Source organism: Alligator mississippiensis, chromosome 4, assembly GCF_030867095.1.
Source record: "Alligator mississippiensis isolate rAllMis1 chromosome 4, rAllMis1, whole genome shotgun sequence".
In the NCBI taxonomy this organism is placed as follows: domain Eukaryota; kingdom Metazoa; phylum Chordata; order Crocodylia; family Alligatoridae; genus Alligator; species Alligator mississippiensis.
This window is the reverse complement of record NC_081827.1, coordinates 135,750,869-135,776,076: the sequence shown is the minus strand read 5'-3', so window position 1 is coordinate 135,776,076 and position 25,208 is coordinate 135,750,869. Positions and strand designations below refer to the sequence as shown.

At 45.6% G+C, this 25,208-nt stretch overlaps 1 long non-coding RNA gene across 1 annotated transcript; it reads right to left on the bottom strand.

The window, feature by feature from the left end:
* Window positions 1-536: 536 nt before the first annotated feature.
* LOC132250218 (uncharacterized) lies at window positions 537-24,073 on the bottom strand. The gene is made up of 5 exons (XR_009461865.1): window positions 23,944-24,073; window positions 23,537-23,697; window positions 8,151-8,234; window positions 7,035-7,246; window positions 537-1,795 (listed from the first exon to the last, which is right to left on the bottom strand). It is a non-coding gene; the product is annotated as an uncharacterized LOC132250218 (long non-coding RNA).
* Window positions 24,074-25,208: the final 1,135 nt, after the last annotated feature.

Genomic DNA, 25,208 nt, shown 5'->3' with positions numbered 1-25,208 from the left:
ATTCATTTCTTTTAGTCTTACCATATATTCCTCCCATCCCCCAACATGCATGTCCATGGAAAAGACCAGAGCTCATTTTGTAATGGAACTAGAACGTAAAGTAGACCAGATTATCCCTACAACTTCCCCATGAAAACAGCCCATTAAATTTGTGTCAGCTATAATTCTTGACAGTAAAAAAGCCATCTGACAGACAGGAAAAATGCAGTGTTGGTCATGGTTAGTATCAAGGGATTATTGAAAGCATGCTTTTAAAATTACATGAGACATTTCTATTAACTCAAACCAAAATCCTAACCAAAGAAAGGCCATATATTTCCTTATATAATTAGCTGAATCTTTCTCTCCACCTCAATTCACAATTCATGTTTTTAAAAAACTGTTCAGGCAGAGACACAGTTTCACAGGAGTGGACTGCCTGTCACAACAACCATTTTGTGAGAGGTCACAAAGTTCAAGTTCACAACTGTCTCAACTCCTGAACTCAAGAAACAAAATGGTGGCCAAGGTGTTGGCTACAAATGTCAAACTCAGGATCCTTAAAATTCTGGTTTATTAGGCGGATTAAAGCACTGTAATGAAGTTAAATCATAAACCTTGGGGCTGGTCCCCACACACACACACACACACATGCACACACACAGTAACAAGCTACAAGAGTCAGGTATACCTATCCCACAGGCACTGGAGTCTGCCGTTGAGGCTTCTTTCAGCATAGTGTTATCTTCCAGAAGGGGGTCGCCGGCTGGTCCTTCTGGCTGGACAGGTCGGGTGCTGGTCAAATTGGAGATCAAGAGGGAGCCGCTGAGGGTCACTTTTCACTGCTTTTTATCTGTCCTTGGCAGACTTTGGTGACTCCCCAGTTTTCAGGTTTGCCCAATCCAGGGGTCATTGACCCTTGTGGGACTTCCCCCTCAGTGGCTACTGGATGGCATCTGTCAGCCCCAGGGGTCATCCGCATGTACATGCAGGTTTGGGAGTCCATTGATGAATTTTGAATAGGGCTCTGGGAGTGGTTGATCTGGAGATATTCATCCCAAAAGTTGGTCCCTGGCGTTGATTAACTCAGACCAGGGCTTCTAGCCCTTGAACAGTGATGTTTAGAGGTTTCCCGGTTGTTACATTGTCTTCTATTGAGTTCTTCCGCTGGTTGATCTGCGATTTCCCTAGGTTTTAATTACTGTCTGCTACTGTGTTACGCATTCAATCACTGATTCACTCGCTCTTTCAGGGGCCCGCCTGATACAGGGAAGCGGCAGTTTGACTCCTGCCCTTGTTAACATTGTTACTAAACACATTTATAGTTGAAAGTTGAAAGGTGAGGAGTATAAAATATAAGCTACAAAAGTAATGCCATGGCACACAAATAGATAAATATACCAAAATACAAGGGGAGATACAAAATGCATACATACAAATTTTAAAACACAATTCCTTATCTTAAAGTGAAGAAAGAGGAAGGAAGAAAAGGTAGAAGAGGAAAAACATATTCAAAGAGGGGAGAGCAAGTGCAAACAAGAGGAAAAGGGGGCTTTCTGCTACAAAGGAAGTCAATCATATTGTCTCTTTTAGCTAAAGCATATGTGGGGGCAGGGGCTGAGCCCCACCTGACCCCTGCCTCTTCTTCCCGCAGGGCTGTTGTGGGGCTGGTGTGCACTGGTGTTTTACATTGGATCAGCTGCATGCCGAGTGGTGCCAGGTGCTTTGGGATGGTGGCGCCATGATGCTACTGCTGTTGCTGGCCGCCGTGAAGTTTTGCGAGGTCTAAGCTCCATTAGTCCCAGCCTTCTGTCGCCTATGCATACAGAAGTTCAAGTTCACAACTGGCTCAACTCCTGAACTCAAGAAACAAAATGGTGGCCAAGGAAGTTTGTCATACTGTCTCTTAGCTAAAGCAACTCAAATGACTGTGTTTTGAACAGCATCCACAAACACCTGACAGAATCTTGCTGTTCCTCTTTTCTTTCTCCTTTCTTCACCAGGCACATCTGACTATCTCAAACCCTCTGTTCTTGCTGGAGTTACCAATATGTAGTAATTCCTGGACCATCATGGCTAACACTACCATTGTAGCTAAGTCACATAGCTCTCACAAAGGGAAAATGCCCATTGCTGGTCAGCTTTATCACCTCAAATGGCTGTCAAGCTGCTACAAGGAAATACAAAAGTAGTGGGGCAAAATATTATTTGGGGGCAGGGGCAGGGGCTGAGCCCTGCCTGACCCCTCCCCCTCCCTCCCGCAGGGCTGTTGCAGGACTGGTGTGCGCTGGTGTTGTACGTGGGAGCAGCTACATGCTGACTGCTGCCAGGGGCTGCGGGATGGCGGCACCATTATGCTACTGCTGTTGCTTGCTGCCATGAAAAGTTTGGGGGGGGGGATAAGCCCCATTAGTCCCAGCCTTCTGTCACCTATGCATACAAAACTAGAAAGGCAACTGGCCCCATTGCCAGATCTGGAGCTTCAGCTCACATAGCACTGTCCAAAAAAGTAACAAGTACTGGGGAGACCAGAAATAGAAGGGACTGGAATCTAGGCAATGTCTTAGGGACAGAATCTGGTCTTTTCTGCTATTTATTTTAGACACTTCTCCCATTTTACTGTTTCTGGGTACATCTTTATCTTTACAATATCTCTGTGAAGTAAATAAGTAGCATCTCTATAACTTTGTAAATGAGGCAGAGATGATAAGGGCTATAGTTATAGGCATAATGGCGCCTAAAGATAGGGACCTACAAGCATTTTACTCCTTAAACTGACTAGCAGATTTACTTGCAAATCTTACACTTATGCATCAATGTTTGATGGCAGTGCTGTCTACTAAATCATGAATGTCATTATTACATTCTCTGAATTTCTGTTTAGTGATCATGTTTAACTTTTACTAATTAAAAAATTAGATAAAGAGATGCAAGGAAAAACCTTATTCAATGGAATACAATTTGTAGTTCCACATTAGTAATTTACAGTCAAATAAATCAGATATGTTGTAATTATCCCAGAACTAAGTGTGAAATATCATAACATATAATAATTGTATGTTTTCAGTGTGATTTCTTCGCTTACCATGTTCGGAATTCTCTTAAATTCTGAATTTCAAAAGTTTATAATGTTTCATTTTAAGATAAATTAACAAGGCATAGTCTGAGCCTTAACTCCATCATAACATAAAATTTAAAAATGAGTAACTCATCAGCAATCCCTCAATTCAAAGATGATCTCCACTACAGCTCATTGATGGGTCTCAAGGTGACTTAAGAGTCCAATCCTTGAGTCACAGATCCATCTGCAGGAGTTGCAGGTATTTCTTTAGTAGAGAGTAAGCTGCAGGCTGGGGTTCCTGTCCTTTTTTTTTCCTCTTCCATCTTTTTTGCTTCAAGAGCAAGATGCCTTACCTCAAAATGGGCTGTCACTTGGTTGAGGTTCCAGCACCATTTGAGTTATTTGGCAGCCAGATCCTCCCAACTCTTGATGTCAGCATCCATTTCTTGAGGTACACCTTCAGTGTGTCCTTATACAAAATGAGCAACTAACTCTGGGTACAAACTGTGCTTTTATAAGGATAAGAAATTCTCTATATGCAAGTCAGGTGCTAGCTGAGTTAAACTCTGTTAGAAACATCTTCAGTAAGCTCTACTGCTTGGAGTAAAAAATCAAAGGTCTATATATAGATACCTCACATGAACCTAGGAATATTAATATTGAAGTCATTATATAATAGTATGACATGAGAAAGGTGATATTTTAATCTTTCATTTCTTATAATGGATGTCACAGTTTAAATTTTTTGTAATCTTAAGAGTTGAAATGCCAAGAGAATGTTTTCAATTGCATTTATTTATTACCTTATATAATAATTTAAGTGTTCCATAGCTACTGGAGTCAGTGAATCCTGATCCCTATTATGTGACAGAGAAATTAACTTTTTATAATTCTGACTCATGTCAGGCGACAAGGGGACAAGGGAGAGGAACTAACATTGACACTCTTACCAGCAGTTCTTGGCGCTGTATCCTAATTAAAGTTGCCTCCTATTTTTTTATCCATAGTGTACCCTTAGAAAGGAAAGGCCTAATTTGAATAGAATGTCCAGCTCTGATATTTAAATGAAAGTAAATTTTGGAACCAATGTAGCTCTCCAGTTTTTCTTCAAAATGTTACAACTGTTGGTATATGCTGAGGAAGGAGGTGGTGTTAAAATACATCTTGAAGTAGATGGCTACTTCTGCTATAACACAAATAAAAAGTTGGAACCAGTAGCATAATTCAGGTGAGGAGCCCAGGGCAGCAGCCCTGGCTGCTGATGAGGGGTGCGTCAAAAAATAGCAGCCACTGCCACTGCACCTAGAAGCTGCTGCTGCTGCCCAGGGAACTGATCTGCCCCGTTATGCCACTGGTCAGAACTATATGATGTTTTACTATTGAGATATCTGTTACTCAAATCTTGTACAAAATTAGATACTGGTTTAAGCTTTTAATACTGAATATAAACTACACCATTTCAGACAATGTTGTCCATTGTCTTTGCTGTACAACCAGTAATAGGATCAACCTTTAAAAAGGTGGACATCCTATCTGCAAAACAAAATCAGGTATCTATTTCTACAGAAATACATGAAACTGACCTAATCCATTCCGAAATAATATCAGTAGGAATAAATGGCTTTTGCAGTCACTTAATGCTATAGCAATATAACTGGAAAAGTTGTAAGTGCCATAGGTGATGTGTAGAGAGTGTACAGGGGTGCACGCCTTGTGTTATCTTATTGCTGAAGCATATGCCAGTATACTGTCTTTTCAGAACTTTTCAGAAGGTACTAGAGGGAGGTTGCAAATAATTTACAGTGGTGCATACAATTTCCCCCCATGCTATGTGAAAGCTAAACCAGGCCAGGTTAAACTTCAATGGAAGGTTAAGAACATTTACATTCACACTTAACATGCAGAGATGGTGGGTGCATCTACATGTGTAATTAATGTTCCTGAATTTTACTTTCCAGTAAATTCAGGTGCATTACATTTGGGCCAGGAACACATCTACACATATGCCCTGTCAGGTGCAGATTTGAGCCCAATGGGAGCAAACAAGTCCAGGGTTGTCCTGCCCTGCTCTGCCCCCCTGCAGCAGCAAGGGGGAACTGCAAGCTCTGGCTTCAGCTGCTGGGGTGCTAGGAATGCTTTTTAAAAGGCTGCCTTGCACCTTGTTCCCTGGCCACAAGCTTCTCTGGCCTGGAGCAGTCTACAGCCTGGCAGTCTACAGGACACTGTCCCCAGAGTCTGTGCCCATCATGCCATGGCTGCTCCTTGCTCAGCGCCTGGCAGTGATGATTAGCTCTGTAGGCTTCTGCTTGCTGCCACACTAGCCACATGCTACATCAGCAATGACTGCTGCCTGGCCCAGGTGGGCCTCAGCTCCTTCTGGCCCACCCTGGCATGTGGCTGTGTAGGTGGGCGCATGGCCCAGTCCCTGCCCTGCTACCCCTGGGCCATCAGCTACCTGACCCTGGGTTGGCTTCTGGTCCCCAACAGGGACATGGACAATGCTCACATGGATGCTGCCGCAACTGTCATTCACAAGCTCCTGGGGCTGGAGCCCTGCGAGCCAGGACTGGTGGCAGTGCATTATCTTGAGCACCTGAAATGATAACCAATGGTTGGATTCATTCCAGATGACCTGGGCCACATTACAGGAGCTCATGCAGCAGCTCAGCCTGCATCAGGAGCTCAAGCCCACTGCCATGCACCCACCTCTCCCCACGGAGACCCATGTGACCATCACCCTTATGAAGCTTGCCATGCCTGCCACCCTGCAATACATCAGCCACCTGTTCAGGGTGGGCAAGGTGACCTCCATGGAGGCCATCCTTGAGACCTGCAACACCCTCTAGAATGTGCTGGCTAACACTGTGCTCTGGGTTGCTGATCCTCTAGAGGTGGTGGCGGGCTTTTGAGCCCTTGGCTTCCCACAATACATCAGGGTCCTGGACAGGACACACATGCAGGTCATCTTCCCACCCTGGGCAGACTGCCCCTTCTACAGCTGGTGGGGCTTCCACTCCATCATGCTGCAAGCCGTGGTGGACCACTGAGGTGCTTTCACAAACATCTGTGCCATCTGGGCTTGTAGTGCCCGTGATACCTGGATTTTCTGGAACTCTGTCCTACAAGCCTTGGTGGAGAGCAGCCACATTGCACCAGATATCCCACATCTGCATCTGTATGATGTGACCGTCCCACCCCTCCTCACTGGTGACCTCAATTACTTGCTGCTGCCATGGAGCATGCGTCCCTACACCAGCCAGCTTGACCCACGCCAGGCACTCTTCAGCAGGTGCCTGGGCTGAAGCCATGCACTGGTTGAGTGTGCCTTTGGATGCCTCAAGGGATGCTGGTGCACCATCACTGCCCACCTCGAGTTTACCAAAGCAAACATCCCCTGGGTCTTTGCTGCGGCCTGTATGCTGCACAACATCTGGAAGGACTTTGGGGAGCTATTCCATGAGGTCTAGATGGAGGAGGCATGGTGGTTGTAGGAAGCCTGGCACCAGGAATTCCAGCTATGGTAGCTGGGCCAATGACAGCCCCCCTCCCTGCCCCCCCCCAAAAAAGAAAAAAAAAGCCCCGGGCAAGCTGCCAGGGCACTGTATGCATGAGGTGATTGCAGATCACCTTCTTCTTCTCCTTGACCCACTACAGTAGGACATCTGGGTGGCTGCTCATAAACTCCAGGCCCACAGCATAACCCGAAGATCATGCATACTGCAGACAGTTTTCACCAAACTGTCTTTATTTCTGTGCGGGCTGGGCCCCGAGCCCGCCCTCGTCGCCATGCGCGGCGGTGATTCAGATCCCATTCTGGCCGCCATGGGCAAGCCGGGGGTGAACCGGGGTCGTACCGGACCTGTCTCCGGTGCACGCGGGCTGTGGCCGTCAGCCCGGACACGCGGGGTGGGAGAAACCGCGGGATGGTTTTGTACACGCGAGTTAGAATTAGTCACGGAGGCATAACGGTTGATTGAAAAGATTGTTTACTTACACCTAAAAATGGTATCGGTGTAGGCTGGATAAGTTTCCAGGCACAGCTCCTGCTTGAACCCTCGTTGGAGGACTCTGACAAAACGATTGCTCCCATGGAGTTTGCTAGGCTCCGCGGGTCCGGTCAAGTCGAATTCGAGAAGTTTCCCTGGAGCTATTCAGGCTCTGCGGGTCCGATAAGCTTTCCCCAGAGTTTGCTAGGCTCCACGGGGTCTGAAATTATAGGAAAGGGATACGTCTAGGATTGCGCTCGGCGACGGGGAGAGGCAAGAAGCGAAAGCTTCGTAGGCTCGGCTCTATTGCCTCTCTCTGCCTGCTTAGGGGAGGTGCGCCGGGTCCGCGAGGGTCCACAGCGCTTGGAGATCTTCACACAGAATATCTCTCTCTCCTCCCTCCTCCAATTGCTAGCTGCCACGTATGCCTAAATTAGAAGTCGGCCAATAACATGGCGTGGACTCTAATACAAAAGGCGGGAACTTCTTTGCGGCGAGCATCACTACGATGCAAAAGAGATGCACACTGCAAAGAAGCTACAATTTGGCGGGAAATCTCCCGTTGCACCAGAGCTCTCTCTAGCAGCAGAGAGCTCTACCATGCAAAGAAAGCGACAAAAATGGCGGGAAATAATTTAGCAGTGCCGAAGCGCACACACAAACAAAAAATCACAACTTTGGGTTGTGACAATTTCCCTCCACAACACAGCAACAGACCCGCCCTTCCTGCCCAACAAGACTCCCTCCCACCCTTCCTCCCCAACAACAGTCTCCACCCCTAACCCCAAAGCCCAACACAAATAAGGCACCCTCTTTCCTGTGAAACTATTTACACTGGTAGATTGAAAACTGCCAGTGTCAGGTCCAGGACCTGGTGGTCCTCATCAGTTGCCTCCGGCCCAGCCTACCACAGCGTTCTGCTGTTTCTGGGCCACTACCATCCCCTCCAGGAGGGCAAGGTGCCTCTCCTGGAGGGCAGTCCTCTCAGTCCCTCTCCCACTCCCTCTCAAGGTCCTGGTGGTACAAGGCCTGAGAGTCTGTGAGTTTATCCTCCATTACTGTGACAAGTTATTCCAGCAGTACAGAATAGTCCAGGATCCAGTGATTGCAGAGGTGGTACATACAGAGGGTGCTGGCTGATGGTGGCAGCATCCTTATAGCCACATTGCTGGTGCCTGGTGGTTCTCCCCCATGTGCAGCTGCTAGTTCTGCAGAGTAAGGACAGAGAGTCTTTTTGTAAGAGTTTGTAACATTTCAGAGATAACATGCACTGTACTGAGGGACTGTGCACCACCCATCCTCAATTTGGGGGATGTGCATGCACAGATGCCCGGGGACCATAGTAAGTTGGCTGGATGGGCCCTTCTACCAGTGGCTACCAGCTGAGCCATTCCTCCCAACTTCCACAGTGGGGGTAGATGGGCCGCTTGTCACTTGCTGCAGGCAGCCTGCCTTCCCTGTAGCCAACCTGGGCCAGACCAGGGCTGGCTCCTGGCGGCAGCTACTACGGTGGCTCCAGACCAACTCCCCTGCCTTTTCCTCTCTACAGGCCAGGCAGTTTGCTCCCATGCTGCCAGGCCTGTGGCACTTGGAGTCTGGGCATGAGGGGCTCCCACCAAGCCGGGACATGGAGCTGTTGAACATCCCCTTCCTTCCCCCCTGGTGACCTTCTCCAGAGATGCCCCTGCTGCATGGCCTGCACCCTAAGCATGCGCCTGGTCAGAGTCACCAGGGCATGCCATAATGAGCTGTTTGAGCACACTGAGTAGAGTCCCACCTATTATGCCCTGCTGATGATGATCACCATGGTGCCCTGGGCTCAGCTGAGAATGTGGCATGGGGCTCTGAGCTTTGGCAGTGCCCCAGGTAATCCTGTGATTCCTTGCAACATTCACCACTGTGTGGAGGGGTATTTCTGCCTATGCTATGAGTCCCTGACTCTCATGGCCAGGGTGGAGATTGCTGCTGTCATTAACGAGTTTCTTTGCATGTGCGCATGTGACAGGCTCCTGGTTGCCTAGGTGTAAGCCTGTGGGCTGCTCAATAAAGTTCTGAACTGCCTCCTGCCTCCTTGTATGTTGAGCGGGTAAAATCTGATGGGCGGGGGGGAGGAACTCAGCCAGTCATGATGGGGAGGGGAGGAGAGGGAAGGGCACCCCACCCTCTGTGCGGGGCCTTTGGCATGCAGGCCAGGGGAAGGCTGGCCTGGGTATGGGTGGCTGTGGCACCCCCTTCCCCTTTTCTGGCCCTCCTCCCTTTGCAGGGCTTACCAGACAGGTGTGGCAGGTGATCCAAGTGGTTGGACTCAGGCCCTGCCTGCGGTGTCCTAGGGCACGGAGGCACACCTCCTGGCTACCTGGGCACTGGTCCCCTTTGGGGAAGAGCTGGTGCTGCTTGTTGCTGGGGCCATCCCCAGCCTGTCCTCCTTGCTTAGGGTGTTCTGCCAGAGTTGGTGGGGCAGGTGCTGGCCTGGGCTGCTTGAGCTGCTAGGTGATGCTGAGGGTAGGGAGTGCACCGGGACCTGGTGATGGTACCCTGAAGGGCCCTCCCCTGTGTAGTCCTCCTCACTGTGGTGCAGGCTCCAGCAGCCTGCCTGTGCTTGAGACCAAGTGGCAAGCCTCACCAGGGTCCATCAGGCCAAGGATCTGGTCCAGCTGCAGCATGAAGGGTGTGGGCCTGGACTGAGAGTTGTGGTCCCAGATGTGGACCCACTGTACCCACAGGGCCTTGACACTTACGTAGCATTGCTGGTGAGAGCACTGGTGGGTGTGCTGCCACATGCTCTCTGCCATAATGCCTGCATTAGCAGGTGGCTAGGCTAAACTTCCACTGGACCTCTGCATTGCTCCAAATTACGGTAAAGTCTGTGGACTCATGCTCAGTCCAGCTTGGCCCCAGGGCTGCTGTCTCCGCCATCTAGGAGGCTGACATGGCAGCTGCTGCCAGGGGCCTCAGGGGGTTGGGCCAGGGCTCTGGGTGCTGGCAATGCCTGGCATGTGCCTGCTGGGGTGGGGCAGGGTGCAGAGGGCGTAGACTGTGCCTGTGTGGAGTCTTGGGGGCAGAGTCAGGGTCCACAGGGCTGCAGGGGCCAGCATGTGCCCATAGCAATGGGGCATGGAGCCAATGGGGCAGGCAGCTGCTGGCACAGGCCCTAGGGAGGAAGAGCCAGGGTCCATGGGGCTGTAGCATGCAGCATATGCCTGCACTGGTGGGGCCGGGTGCCCAGGGGGCAGACAGAAGCTGGCATTGGCCCCAGGGGTCAAGCCAGGGGTCCAGAGGCCAGCTTGAGACAGTCAATGTGCTGTCCCTGCCATGTGGCTGCAGAAACTGTCAGCCACATGGCTCTGCACCAAGCAGGAGGATGGCCCCCTGTTAGTGTGGCTGACTCAACATAGTTTGAGCCCAACACCAGCATCTACATGTGCACTACTGAGCATTAGTTACTGTGCCATTTTTTTAGTACTAGTAGGTAGTAGCATACTACTGCATAGTAATTGCCGTTCACGTGTAGACAGTGACGCTTTACTGTGCTTTAGATTAGTCTAATATGCAGTAAAGAGCCTTGTGTAGATGCACCCAGTAAGTCCCATCATTTTTTTCCCCATGGTAAGTTGTTTGTATATTCTATTCATACTCAGAGTTAAACCTGAAGGGCAATTGTATGTTAAACCCTAGTAAGTTGGTGCAGACAGAAGTAGGTAGTTAATGAGGCCTGAAAACAGGAAATTGATACAAGAGAGACAAACAATATGGCAGAACTGCTCAGCTCCAACTTGAATGTCCTTGGGGTATGTGACAGATTTGGAGCTGCTCTATTATTTTATGAATACTGTATTTTGGCCTGTTTATTAAGATGTTTTCTGTACAACTATAACTATATTCAGACTTAGCCATGGGGGATGGGGGGAGGGAAAAATACTACATGTAATTGTTCAGATGTTACCAGTTATTTCAGTAGGCATTGCTCATGTTAATAAGCACTCTATTCAATAATGTTTGTAGGAAAATGTCCTAAAATAGGGTGAAAACAAAAAACAGGACATGAGAACATAGTAAAGGGAAGTTCTAATATACTATCAAGGGTACACTGTGCCCTGAAACAGATGCTGTCAGCGCCCCTGAAAGACAAATCTAATACTAAAACAATTTACAATACAGTGTGACAAAAATATACAAAACTCTATATAGCTTAATCTTGAAGGGGAATAAATGGGAAGATATTTCCCTATAAAGATGGAGTTGTATCCCCCCACACTCACCCACCTACCCTGTATTGCTAACATATTCCAATAAAAGCTGACTTGTATTGATGGCCCAGTCGAACACTTCCGAGACTTGGCTTCTATATTTGGCACCTTTTTAAATACACCTTATTACACCAAAGGTAGGCATTTAAAAAAAATGAAAAAAATAATCAAGGAAAATATCTCCAAAGCTCCCTAAATGATTTTCCCTTTTTGACCAACTACTTAATATTTTCTTGCTTGCTATAAGGGTGTTGCCTCTGTTACTTTAGTCTGCCAGTGCCATACAGTAAATAAAATGATATTTTCATTTTCAGGATGCCCCACCTCTCATTTACCAGCTGGGTCATCAAAGCTACCAGCCTACCAATTTATAATCACATTTCATCAACAAGCAAAGAAATACCCCAAGAAATTCTTCCCTCTTAAATGATCTTTGTACTTGTTCCTGCAACTATTCTGGAAAGGCTGTTCTTACTAACTATAGCACCAGACAGCTAATATCTGTCTTACAGGGTAAATGATAAACCAAGAGAGCACAGATAATCTTTAATTTATCACCCTTAGGTGCCAATACCCTTATGCATTCACCAGATCAACAATTAGCCCTGCAGTCCATCAGCCACATCTACTAAAATTTGAAATGTAGGATTAACTGTATGTTGCTGTCACATTTTTATTCTAGTGACATGACCTAATCCAGTTTTTGTGCTCTACCTAGTTTGTTGGCCTCTGAACCCTTGTATATGTTGATTAGGTAATGTTAAACAAGTGAGTTCTTGACCTTTAAAGACATCACAGAGGGCTCCCATAACTCAAAAAAATCTGCTCTTTAGAATACTTTAGAAGCAGCTGACCTTAATTCAGATGACCACATGAACGCAAAAGAAAACTGTAAGAGCAGTCTAGCTGGAAATCTCAACAATTTTTAATTCCCTCTCAGTTCTTTATGTTACCTTAACTCTTCAGGAAATCCATTGTCAAAATTAGCTAACTGCAAACAGATGTATAGCATATTTTAAACCCTTGTTGATATTCCTTGTTATTAAGCTAGAATCCTATATATCACAAATAAGTAAAGTACATGGGTCACATATATAGCTGCTTTGATGCTACTTGGTTTTCTCAGGCTATGTAATAAGCACTGAATACTATAAAACACATTGACGGTAATGTCATCTTCTGTATCAAAATGACATACATCCTGGTTTTGGAATATATTGTTGCCTTGGAATACAACCTCACCATATTCTTGACAAGAGAATTGGCAAAATATTCATATAATTACTTTAAGAAACTCACCATACCTAACAACAACTGACCGTATAAATGTATCACCATAATACACCAAACTCCAGAGCCAGTTAAGGCAATAAACTTTGGATACAACTGGAAACTGTTGTGCTTCATGGCTAAATTCAGGTTAAGCTGAATATATAATCAACACAAATGACATCAGCAAGAAAACTACATGGTTCAAATTCATGCAGCATATCTACACCTTTATTTTATCTTCTAAGAACTGTTTCCACAGACATCAAATGCAAAATAGTAAATCTACATCTTCTACTGCTGTCACATTTTCAAATGGGGAAACTTCAAAGTTAATGTAGGCCCAGTACTTATAAAATAAATGGGAGGGGAGGATTCGCAAAGGGTGAAAACTGAATGAAGTGCTTTCTTGAAATTAATAGTAGAATAAAATATTATAGATACTCTCTTACAGCTTCATCCTGCATATGATTAGTAGCCGGAGTCAGGCTTACTACTAGCAGTTTTCCCCAACAAGGAGGTCCATAAAAATAGCTGTCTCAGACACAATTCAGCTAAGAACTGCATTCTGCTCTGATTAGGCTATACTTTAAGATTTGAAAACTAACTGTTCAAAGACAACTGACAATTCTTTTTGGAAGAGTGCCTACATTTCCTTATTATATAAGTTGATAGTTTTTGAATGGAGCTGTTACCTGCAGTATTATAGTAGTAGGAAAATCAATCATATTTTTAGTGACAGAAGAATACAAAAAACATCTCAAGAATTCCCTTCCCCCCCCCCCGGTCCAAGGATTAGCCAAAACAAGGGATTTCATATTTGGCAACTGAGTATTAAAACTATTGAATAACAAACTATGAGAGAGCTTGGAAAATTGCTTCCATACATATTCTAATCAGCACTGATTGGCTTGTTATTTAGATGCCCACAGACAGTTTGTAAAAAAGAATATTATTCGTGGAAAAATAAACAATGGCTGATGAACTTTCTTGCCCTGAATTTTAATTACGAATAAAAATATACCAGGAAAAAGAAATTCAGTTTGAAAAAAAAAAGGATGTGGGTCTATCTTCTTTATACAGTAAACTAACTGAACCACCACAAAGACAGAACTTTTATATTAAGTTGCATGAGAAATATATTTACAGAATGCCTCCCTTGTTCAACTTATAGGAAATCGCACTATCCATCACACTTTCTCACAGTCAGGGGAGTGGACACCATTGCAAAAATGCAAATCTCATCAAGCTCAGGTCACTAGTAGGGGAAGTGCTGCAGGACCAGGGACTGAAGGTGAAAGGAGTTCATGAAGAGTGGTCGTTCCTTAAGGACACAATCCTTTAAGCACAAAGGAAGTCCATTCCCATGTGGAGAAAAAGTAGCAGAAGGGCTGGGAAGCCCTCTTGGCTAATCAGGGAAATCACAGTCCTCTTAAGAAAGAAGGAAGAGGTATGCAAACAGTGGAAGTTTGGGACAAGCCTCAAGAACTATACAACAATGGCCCACACTTGTAGGGAACAGATTAGGAAGGGAAGGCAGTGACTGAACTTAAATTAGAAACAGGAATCAAGGACAACAAGAAGTCCTTCTTTAGGTATGTAGAGAACAGGGGGAAAACAAATGGCAGTGTGGGGCCATTGCTCAACAATTCAGGACAGCTGGCTATCAGCAGTTAGAAAGTTAAGAGTAAGTGGAAAAAAATTAAGCAAAAAATGTCCTACAAAAGTTATGAAACACTGGGCTCTATATGAGAGTATCCCTTCACCTAGTTTAAGCTGCAACTGCCTCGACAGGGGAAGTTTTACAAGGATGAACAAGAACTGCTTGTTCTGAAAGCAGTTTCTCTTGAGAGTTTAGCAGTTAGCATAAACAAACTTTTCCTCTGAAATCAAGCACATCTATCTGATTTTGCTTTCTTTCCTATTTCAGCAGTATTTTAGCGCAACCAAAGTTAAATCCTATTCTCTACTTGATAAGGACAGTGGATGTACCGGAATTCAAATAATACACTGACACAGCTAGAGGTTTCCTTCTCTCCGCCCCCTAACTGGAAAGAACCCAGTGCCAAAATTGAAAAATTGTATCCACTGGCTTTTTGAATTGCTAGCTATATATATGATGCTAATTATATTATTGCTAGTTATATTTTGTGTCGTATATATTGCACATATGTGTCATATATATTGCATATATATGTTATGTATATTGCTGGTTATACGTGTGTTTGAGAATAAAATAGATTTTCTTTATCCCATGGCGTGAGAAGATCCAAATATGTGCAGGGGCACCCCACAGTAGCAGCAGACAGATGCTGCTATTGCTTAAGGAAAGAAGAAAAGATATAGAAAGAAAAGGAAGACAACCTATCAACACAGAGGCACACCTGCCAACAAATACGTCTCCCACACTATGCTGTGAACCAACTTGTTCTTGTTATTTATCATCCAGTTTGTGGATAAGGATAGAAAGCCTGGAGTCCATTTCAAGACTTACCCACTTCAGCTGTAAAGCTTAAAGGAAAGAACTCTGTTGGCTATGTTTGAAATGTAGCCACAGGCAATATGCCAAACCCTATCCTGATCTTGGCATTGTATGTTGCTACATATTTCTGTATTTTTATTTGATCAACACTGTCTAGCCAATATATCCATCTGTCACGTAAATGAAAATAACCCCATGCAAACAACATGATAGAAAATGCATTTGCAAAGCTATAGTAAATTTGTTTTTCCATAACTTGTTTGAAGCTTCTGAATTTGTGAACACATAATAATAACCATAACAAATTTGTTATGCATTATCAATGGGTGATCAATGGACTATGGGCCATAAAAGATGCATCACTAAAGAAGACTGGTACAGTGAAATATATTAGATTTAACATATTTTTATATAAAGATATACTGGCAATAGTTATTTAAGAGGAACACAGCAGTATCCCTTTTCACTGAGCAGCATCCCTTTTCAGTGGAACAGAAAACTCAGAAAACTCAGAAATTGCTTTGATTGTACCATAGTTCAGTTTTGGTCGTGGATATCAGGTTGTGGATATCAACAGGCAGTTACCACAAGATTGATCCGTGTCAATAAAGCTTAAAAACTGTATCTTAAATCTTAAAAACTTAAAAAAGGAGAGTTGTTTTTATGCAACAAAATGGAACAAAAGATGGCTTCTAGAGAGTGGGCAGGCTGTTTGCAACACTGACAACAATTTCCTGGACGGGCTTGCTGCACTCCTCTGGTGCTGACAATATTGGCAACTGTTTATTTCTAGACTGAGCCTCATACTAATTACATCTGGAAGCTTCTGGCAATATACTACAAATATAGTAAAATTGAGTTAATTTGCCATTCCGTAGGGATTGGTAATGATGACTAGTTATCCGTGAGTGACTAAAAATCAGTAACCAGCCATGTTTGACATTTTGTAAGATGTGTTTGGCATGCTGATGAGCAGAACCAGGGTTTTGTAAAGGCGGGGTACAGAAGCAGTGACTGCTTCAAACTCCCCCCCCACCCAGCCCCTATCTTTTCACCCACAACAGCAGGGCGGGAGGGGTGGGGGGCAGACCATGCTGCAGGAGCAGCAGCTGGGGCTATTTTTAATCCACAAATCAGGTAAGAATCCCACCTTCCTCCCACTCACCAGCTCTTGGCACCCACCCCATTCCCCTCTATGCTCAGCAGCACATCCCCTTCCCTCCCATTCCCTGCTCTCCCCTACCACTGCCACTGTTCTTGTTGTCTCTGCTTGACCCAGAGGCTGGGAAAGCCACAGAGCCACTCCTGCCCCACTCCAGTCATGCTGAACAGGGAGCCAGGCTCAGCCAAGATAGTGGCATCAACAGGAGGGTTTCCTTTCCTCTTCCCCGACCCCACCTGAGGCTGGCGGAGAACATCTGTGAGGACCAGGCAAGGAGGAGAAATTTGTCTACTGCCACCACTGTTACTACTAGGGCTGTGTGGGTTGGCAGCGATCTGATCCAGCTTCAGATGGCTGTGATCTGATCTGGAGCTCCGGCCCGGGTTTCCACCTCAATCTGGCCAAGGCGGCTCCGAAGCTTCAGAGCCGCCTCAGAGATCCGGCCACAGGGTATAATGGAGAATCAATGGAAGATCTATAACTTTGTTGTTTTTTGTCTGATTTGGATTAAACTTGCCAGAGTGGTAGCCTATGCTAAGAGCATAAATTATGCTAAGTTTCAAGAAGATCAGTACAGGGGTTTGGGGGGAACTGTACCCCAAATTCTTGAAAGCCAAACTCATGTCACGGCTGTGTGTTACACCACAGGAAGCTGGAAACTGCAGGGCTGGTAGCTCTTACTGAGGCCACAAAGCGTGCCAAGTTTCAAGAAGATTGGTGCAGGGGTTTGGGGGAAACTGTACCCCAGGCTGCTGACAGGCAAAACTCACGACACAAATGACCCTGTGTGCGTTAAGGCGCAGCAGGATGAAAACTGCAGGGGTGGTAGCTCTTGCGAGGCCACAAAGCCTGCCAAATTTCAAGAAGATCGGTGCAGGGGTTGGGGGAGAATTGCACCTCAAATCCTTGAAAGCAAAGCTCCTGTCACGTCTATGTGTTACAACACGGCGGGGGAGGGGGGTCAAAACTGCAGAGTTGGTAGCTCTTACTGAGGCCACAAAGCTTGCCAGCTGTGAGTGTGTGTCCTAGAGCAGGCCGGAGTGAGTGCTGAGCCCTGCCAAATTGTGAAGCCTGCCAGCTGTGTGTATCTCGCTGGGGGGGGTCTGTTGTTTGGGGCCCTGCACCCCAAGCTGCTTACAGGCAAAACTCATGATGTGGGTGGGTGACACTGTGTGTGTGTTAAGGTGTACCCTTCCTGGCACTGGGGCCTCTGCACAACATGGCGGTGTGCCCCACTGAGGCTGCCTCCTCTCCTACAGCCTCACACCCGGTACTTCGCTTTACATGACAACAGGTACAATAACTTAGCTGGCTCAACACCAGTAGCATCAGAAGCAGCATCAACGGTACCCACACGGAACTGTCCCAGAGCCTATCATTTTATAAAGGAATTGACAGCAAGAAGTAACGATGTTGTGTTGTGTTGGACATATGATGTTATTCATGGTGTGTGATGGCTTAACTTGTGTTTTTCTGGCTATATGTGTATTATGAAAAAAAAAGGAGTACTTAAAAAAAATGTATCTTTGGAAGCTTTAGGGTTGAAAACCCCTTGGTCAGGCTGAGGAAGTACCTGCAGGTGGTCCTGGATGGAAGGAATAGTAAAGAAGCCAGAGGCTGGCCTGGCCTGCAATGCAGGCAAGAAAGCTAGTCGGTGAAAATGGAAATGGAGGCATCAGGGGGTGAGGGACAGGCTGGGGTAGGGGGTAGGAGGGAAAGGGGGATGTAGCAGTGCAGGTAAAAGTGCAGAGGTGCCTGGGGTATCAGATGTCCGGCTGGTTGCAGTGTGCCGGAACTCCACTGTGTATATTGAGTCCATGAGTTACTGTACTTACTACCTAGGAGGCTGATGAAGTACAGAAACTCATGGACTCAGTATAGACAGTGCAATTCTGGCACACTGTGACCTGCCAGACCTCTGACACCCCAGGCACTTCTGCACTTTCACCTGAGTTGCTACATCCCTTTTTCCCACCCTCTCGCTTGGAACACTGGTTGGTGGACAGAACAGGTGTTGCTGGGCAACTGTGGCCAGATCCTGCCACATCTGGCTGCGGCTTTCCCAGTAGGCCAAGGGGTCACGTTCCAGTGGCTCCACATCCTCAGTGAGATAGGTAGCCAGCAAAGCCTTGGTGCTACCTGCCCGAGGCTGGGGTCTGGTGCATTTGGACCCCAGCATTGAAGCCATGTCCATGGCCCACATTGGCAGTGGCTGGTGTGGAGCAGACTGACTGGTGTTGGTGCTGGGAGTGCTGACACGGGAAAGCGGATCCCCCTCTTCCACATCCCTCACCTCTGTACTTCGGCCTCCCTGACTTTGTTCGCCAGCACCTGCATCCAGTGATCAAGGGTTTGGGGGCTTCCAGTGCACATGCTCCCCTTCACCCTCAGGTTGCATATGCCTGCTATCATGTGGACCGTACTGGACTGCAAGGGATCCAGCCATCTCCTGATGCCCTCCTTCAGCCATCTCACCAGTGCCTGCCCCAGCCAAGAACATTGATCCCCTGGAAGGTCTCCTTTTGGTTTTCCAGTTCTCTCACTAGGGGGATCACCTGGCTGAGGAGGGCATCACCAGTGCTAAAGGTCTCGGTGGCCTCCAGGAAGGGCTTGAGGACCACCAACATCTGGCAGATGGTACCTCACTCAGCTCTGTTTAGTGGGGTGCTGATCCCTATCTCCCCAAGCAAGGCCATCTCATGGATGGCCTTTTGTTGCTCCACCAGCCTTTCAAGCATCAGCTATGTGGAGTTCCATTGAGTCTCCACATCCTATATGATTCTGTGCTGCAGGATGCTGAGCTCTGCCTGTTTCTCCCACAGCATCTTGCCCCGCTTGATGCTGCGGTGGAAGTAGCCCCCCACCTTCCTGCATTTTGAAATCAGCCGGCTTGTAGCAGTACTGGTGGGGCGCCATCATCGGCAGCCCTGTCCCCCTCCAAGGCATCCCTCACTATTAGGTGCAGCCTGTGTGCCACACAGCAGATGCCAACAAAGTTGACATCATGGACAGCCTTCACCATATTGTCCCCGTTGTTGATGACCATGAACCCTCAGGTGAGCTTGGCCTACCCAACAAGCCGCCTCTACACCATGCGGTTCATGGCCCCCATGATCTCCCTTGCCATGTGGGACTCATCCAGAACCTTGGCTTGCAGTAGAGCCCACTGATGGCCTGACTGATCGCACCAGAGCCCCGTGAGGGAGAGGTAGGTGTGATCACCACCCCAGTTGCTCCTGATGTCGGAGGTGAAGTGCAAGGCTACCTGCAGCCCTGCCTTGTGCAGCTCCTCCCTCAAGTACTCCCTGCATGCCTCATACAGGGAGGGCATCACTGCCCTGCTAAGTGTGGGCACTTCGTAAAATGGGGCCAGAAATGCTACGAACCACCTGAACCCTGGTCGCTCAACTAGGGAGAAGGGCTGGCTGTCCAGAGCAAGCATCTCCCCAGTGCTCTGGGTGATCTCGAGTGCCTTGGGAATGCAACCCCCCTTTCTGTCCACCTTTCCCCCACTGGTCCAGGGTAGCCTGCCTCTGCTTTGAGGGGAAGGGGGCTTTGGAGTGAGCAGGAGACTTCCTATTTGGCACACTCGCATTAGTGCCAGGCTGCGCAGCAGGAAGAAGGGCAAGGGGGTGGTGCCTCCTCAGATGCAGCAGCATGGCCGTGGTGGAGATGTGTCTCATGTCCTTGCTACAGCTCATGTGCCTTCGGCAGTGCTGGCAGATGGCAAACCTGGGATCATCTGCCACCTCAAAATGATCCCACACTACACTACTCCCCCACTTCTGGGTTGAGGGCGAGGATCCTGCCTTTTCCTCCTCCTCAGCAGGCTGAGGCTGAACATCAGGAGGAGCTGCCTCAGCTGAGTCACTTGCCTCCACAACCTCAGCCTCCTCCGAGGTGCTGCTTTCCAGAGGAGACCTGGGTCTAGGGGAAATGTGAGGGGTGTGGAGCACTAACTCTGATTCCCCCTCAGTCCCCAGAATTGCCTGAGCCAGTGCTCTCAGCATCCCTGTTTCCAGCTCCAGCTCCTTCTCTGGAAGTGGGAGGCTCATGCTGAGAGCTGAAATTGGGGTGGAAGAGGCAGTGATTCCACTGCTGGTGCCCACTTCTGGACTGAGCAGAGGTGGTGCAGGTGCAGGGATGTTAGGTGCAGACACTGCTCTCACCGCCTGGCTTCCACTGGCAGCACTGATATCATGGCTGCTCAGGAATAGAATGTGTCTGTGTTTAGGAGGGGGGAGGAGAGGAGCAGGCTTGCAGCTCTAGCTCTCTCCTTACCCCCTCTCCCTTACCTGCCAGAAGACCTGGCACCTGCCTTTCCAGCATACTTCATATTGATCTTTCCTGTGCTGCAAAAGGTCTGTGTGTGTGTGTGAATCCTTTTGTATATGTCTGTCTTGTTCTTCTGTGAATATCTCTGTCTGTCTTGTGCTGTGAATGAAATTATTTGTGTGTCTTCTTTCTGGGTCTCACTATATTGTCTCTGCTGTTCTGAATGAAATTGTGTCTTCTTTCTGGCTCTCATGATATTGTCTATCTTGTGGTGTGAATTAAATTATTTGCGTGTGCTCCTGTGTCTCAATATATTATCTGTGTCTTGCTCTTCTGTAAATATCTGTCTGTCTTCTTCCGCTGGGATTGTTTTTTATATTCTGGGTCTCTGTGTATGTGCATGCCTGTGTGCGTGCATGTGTGCGTGCGTGCAAGCAAGCAATCAGTGTCTCCCTGCACAGTGATAGATAACACTGGCTGGGAAAACACAACTGTCCTTTTGCAAAGTTTCCAAAAAAATAATTCAAAGAAATAAATTTAGTTGTAATACTACTAATAATTAAATTGAATAGCTAAGCTAAACTAAGCTAAATTAAGCTAAATCCTAACCACTCCTTTATAACACGAAAAAGCAGCGGGCAGGTCTCAGTTGCAGCGTCCTCTCTCACACAGCTGCTGACAGGGAATGATCTGCAAAAGGCACAGAAGAGCTGGAAACAGGGGCTTTTATACTTTTTTAGTCCCACCCCACAGACGCTGTCATTGGAGAGGTAGCCAGGGAGAAATCCTTCTCACTGGCTACCTACAGACATCAGTCTTCCCCACTCCTGCTCCCACTCTCTGTCACTCCCCCACTCCCCCTCCCTCTTCTAATTCCCTCAAAATGGCTGAAGCCAGTCCGAAGCGTCTGAAGCAGGTCTGAAGTGCTTCGGATGCCACTGACCTGCTCCGGACACCATTACTGGAATCCCGTTTTGACCTGGAAGTGCCGCTTCAGACGCCAAAGCATCCAAAGTGGGTCCGGATCCGAAATGGGATCCGAAGACTTGCACAGCCCTAGTTACTACCCTTGGCAGAGCTCAGCTCCCTTCAGAGTCCAGCTGGAGTAGGTCAAGGGCAGCTCTAGAGCTCCCCTCACCTCTAGGTCAGCCAGGGAGAGCAGGGGACATGCTACTGAGTACAGAGGGAAAAGGAAGTGGTCAATTTTTTACCTGCTTTGGGGACCTTAAAACATCCAGAGGTGCTGTTCACACACTGTGATCTGAAAGTAGGGTGTAGCCATGCCCCCTGCACAACCTCTGGATCCACCCCGTGCATGCCATGTCAAGATAAAGTAAAGAACCATGTGTGACATTTGTAATTAGAAAACAAATATTACAATAATTCTGAATGCAAACTATACATTCTAGCTAACTGTATGAAAACTGAGTGAAAGTATGGATAAATGCTTTAATGTGCAGCAGTTTCTTATTCCAAAAATTCAGAGCACTTATCATTTTAATATTACATGATTGTGATGGAATAAAACAAATCAAAAGTTTGTTGCATCTCACTTATATGCACTCATGCCAAAATTGAGGATAATTCTGCAAAATGGAAATTTCGATCTTCCATGCCTCATTAAGCCACGAAAAACTGAAGAGTATCTAATGCTTTAGGCATCAGTTGACTTGATAGGTGCTACAGAGGTCATAAATCTGTCCCTTTTAAGATGACTAACAATTGGGAGGAAATGCCATTATGATTTAGTAAATATATACATTTGAAAATAACAGTGCCTTAACATGTATCTAATTAGCCAGAGTGTTTTGTGTAGAAACCAGGTGGACTTGGGTAGGGGTTTAGTGCGCTAACCAATAAGACAATGCTGACAAGTTATCACAATGATTTATCCAGATGTCACTGTATTTAAAAATAATGAAAAGCAGTTTTCAGTTATACACAGAGCAAACATACATATAGGTCTGGGATCTTTATAATATACATACACACACACACACACACGTATATATTTGTGTGTGTATATATGTGTGTATGTGTGTGCATCTGTCTATATAGATAGATACACACATATACATATATATATACATATATACACGTATGTGTGTGTGTACACACACACACATATATATATACACATTAACATGCACACACATTCACATATATCCATGTGAAATATTTAAGCTAAGCTCCATATTTTAGATTGTGAACTTTGTGACATTGTGACAGAGTGAATGCATCTGAACTGAGGAAGTAGCTACTGAATTTTCTTATCGGTATGAAAAATACTTCCCAAACTCTGAAAACTGACAGTGATACACAGAAAGCATGAATTAAATCTTCAAAAGGAAGGATCTAAATTAAGGGGGATGCCCTTCAGTAATCAGAGCTTCTAAAAATACTAAATTAGTTGCGGTAGAGAGAATTCTTAAATTTTGTTACAAGTGAAAGAGGACCTCCCATCAGTTGGAGCTGCACAATGCCTACTGAATATATGCTGTTATATTTGGTAGAGCAATATATTTATAACAATTAAATTTCAAAATTCCATTTTTCAATATTGCTCTTCTATAATGAGGGTTTAACATTCTATACTAAAATGCTACAACATACTGAAATCCTGAGTAAGCATTTATACTGCTGTACATCATAAAAAATACATGCATTTTATTAACTTTGTACAAATTACTGAAATATTTAGAAGATACTGAAGATTACTTCTTTAGTATAAAATAGTGAAATGAAGAAGGCTTTACATGATCTTAATGCTATTGCATACAAAACAGCATGGAAATTTGGAATAATTTTTTTATTGTCCTAGAGATCTTCATGAATCTCCTGTTGTCAGCTGTGTTGTGTTTTTTCAGTGCAAAGTTAATTATGAAATGCTAATTTACTTTCCACTTTTATTTTTTAATTAAGAAAATAATGTTATTTTCTAGTCAGGCTGATGGACTACAAATTAAAAACTTGAACTGTTATATATTTCATCTCAACTGAAATTCCTTTACAAAATGCGATGAATTGAAATCTCTTTTAACTTCCTACTTCTTGACAAAGTAAATATTAACATACCATGGATGAGCCAGGGGGCTGACAAAGGAACGGAGGACCTTCCACATCCTGAAGCTGTAGGGTGAATCCAGATGGCTTGATAGCAGTGTGCACATCATACACAGTGTTGGCTCTTCAGGGTACTTTGTGAAGTGAGCTGGTAGTCTTGCTATATCAGATACCTGTCTAACACACAAACAATTACCACATCTAATATTTTGGTGAGCAGTCTCAACAGAGAGGCCTAAGACTAAATGGGTATGGGGACCAATTGCCACTCTTCTGGGCGTTCTGTTACATCTGGTCTGAGCATTAAAAGCTTATTTAAAATACTAGATATTCCAAACAGGCCAGGATCTTTATCATCATCAAAATGAGTGAATGATATAAGCTTAAACTTTCAAAGAAAAATGTTTAATCCCTCTTACCCATGGTTGCACTAAAATATCTTATGTTGTGCAGTGAAAATGTTGTTGAGAAAATCATACCAGGCGAGTGAAATTTAACCTTGTGCAGAGTTTAGACTGGGATTTTCAAAACAGGCCTAACTGAGAGCCAATGAGAAATGGTGCTTACATTTCTGAGATTCCTTTGAACACCTTAGGCTTAAGTGTTATTTATATGGACTTCAATTTCACTATCTGCACTTAGGTACAAATAGTGAACTCTTCTAAGAGAAAAATCATTACTGTCTTGAGTTGCTGCAATGGAGACTGCCTTATTGCTGTTCCCCTAATTGATGGAGATACTGGGCTCCTATAGATGTGCAGGGAGCCTGCTCCAATGCACTGGAAATCTAGTGTGTCAGAGCAGACTTGATGAATTGGAAATTGACACACTCTGGCAGTCTTTTGCATCACATGTATTAACATTCCTGCATTTAAAAAATGGTGGTGGGGCACTCTGGAATAAAACACATTTGATAAGCTTTAGTCCAAAGCACCCTGCCACCATTTTTTCAGCGCAGGGATGCATGGGGACACTGATACATGTAACACACTAGCGCTTTTAATTAGCATGGCTCACTTATTAAAGTGCCCAGTGCTGTGTCCCAAAGCACATGTAAAAATGCCCGCTATGATTACAGGAGACTTGGAGGAAGTAATTTTTTTTGTTTGCACCTATTCTAATCAATGCCTTCCCATCAGCATTCAAAACAAATAATTACTTCTCAAAGAATGTAGGTATACCTTCATACTGCATGTCACACTTTTCCATTATAAAATACATTTTTAATAAAACTGAACTGAATAAAATAAGTTACTGCAATTAAAAAACCTCACAGAAATGGGAAATAGAGAAACACTATTATTAAAAGCATGGCACTGAAAGATAATGGTTCAAATTTAAGAGAAGGCAATAAAAAGTCTGTTTGTTTATTGACTGGGTTGGAAGGTGATTAAGAAGTCCTTTTGAAGTGCTTCAAATCTCACTCTAATATGAAATGCTTCAAATGTTGATTGCTGCAGCATTGTACAGATGTACAGGTTTCTCCCAGCTAATGTGCTTCAAAATGGCTCTGACTCTATGCTGTGGTAACTAAGTGGGGCAGGAGAGAAGTGCAAACCTTTCAGGCCCTAGCCTCCAGAAATTCACAAGGAATGAAGAGGAGAGAGTCTATAGACTCTCTGGTGCACAATGACCGACCTTACCTTCAGCTTCTCCTGCGTGCTTGCTGTTACTGAGAGACTAG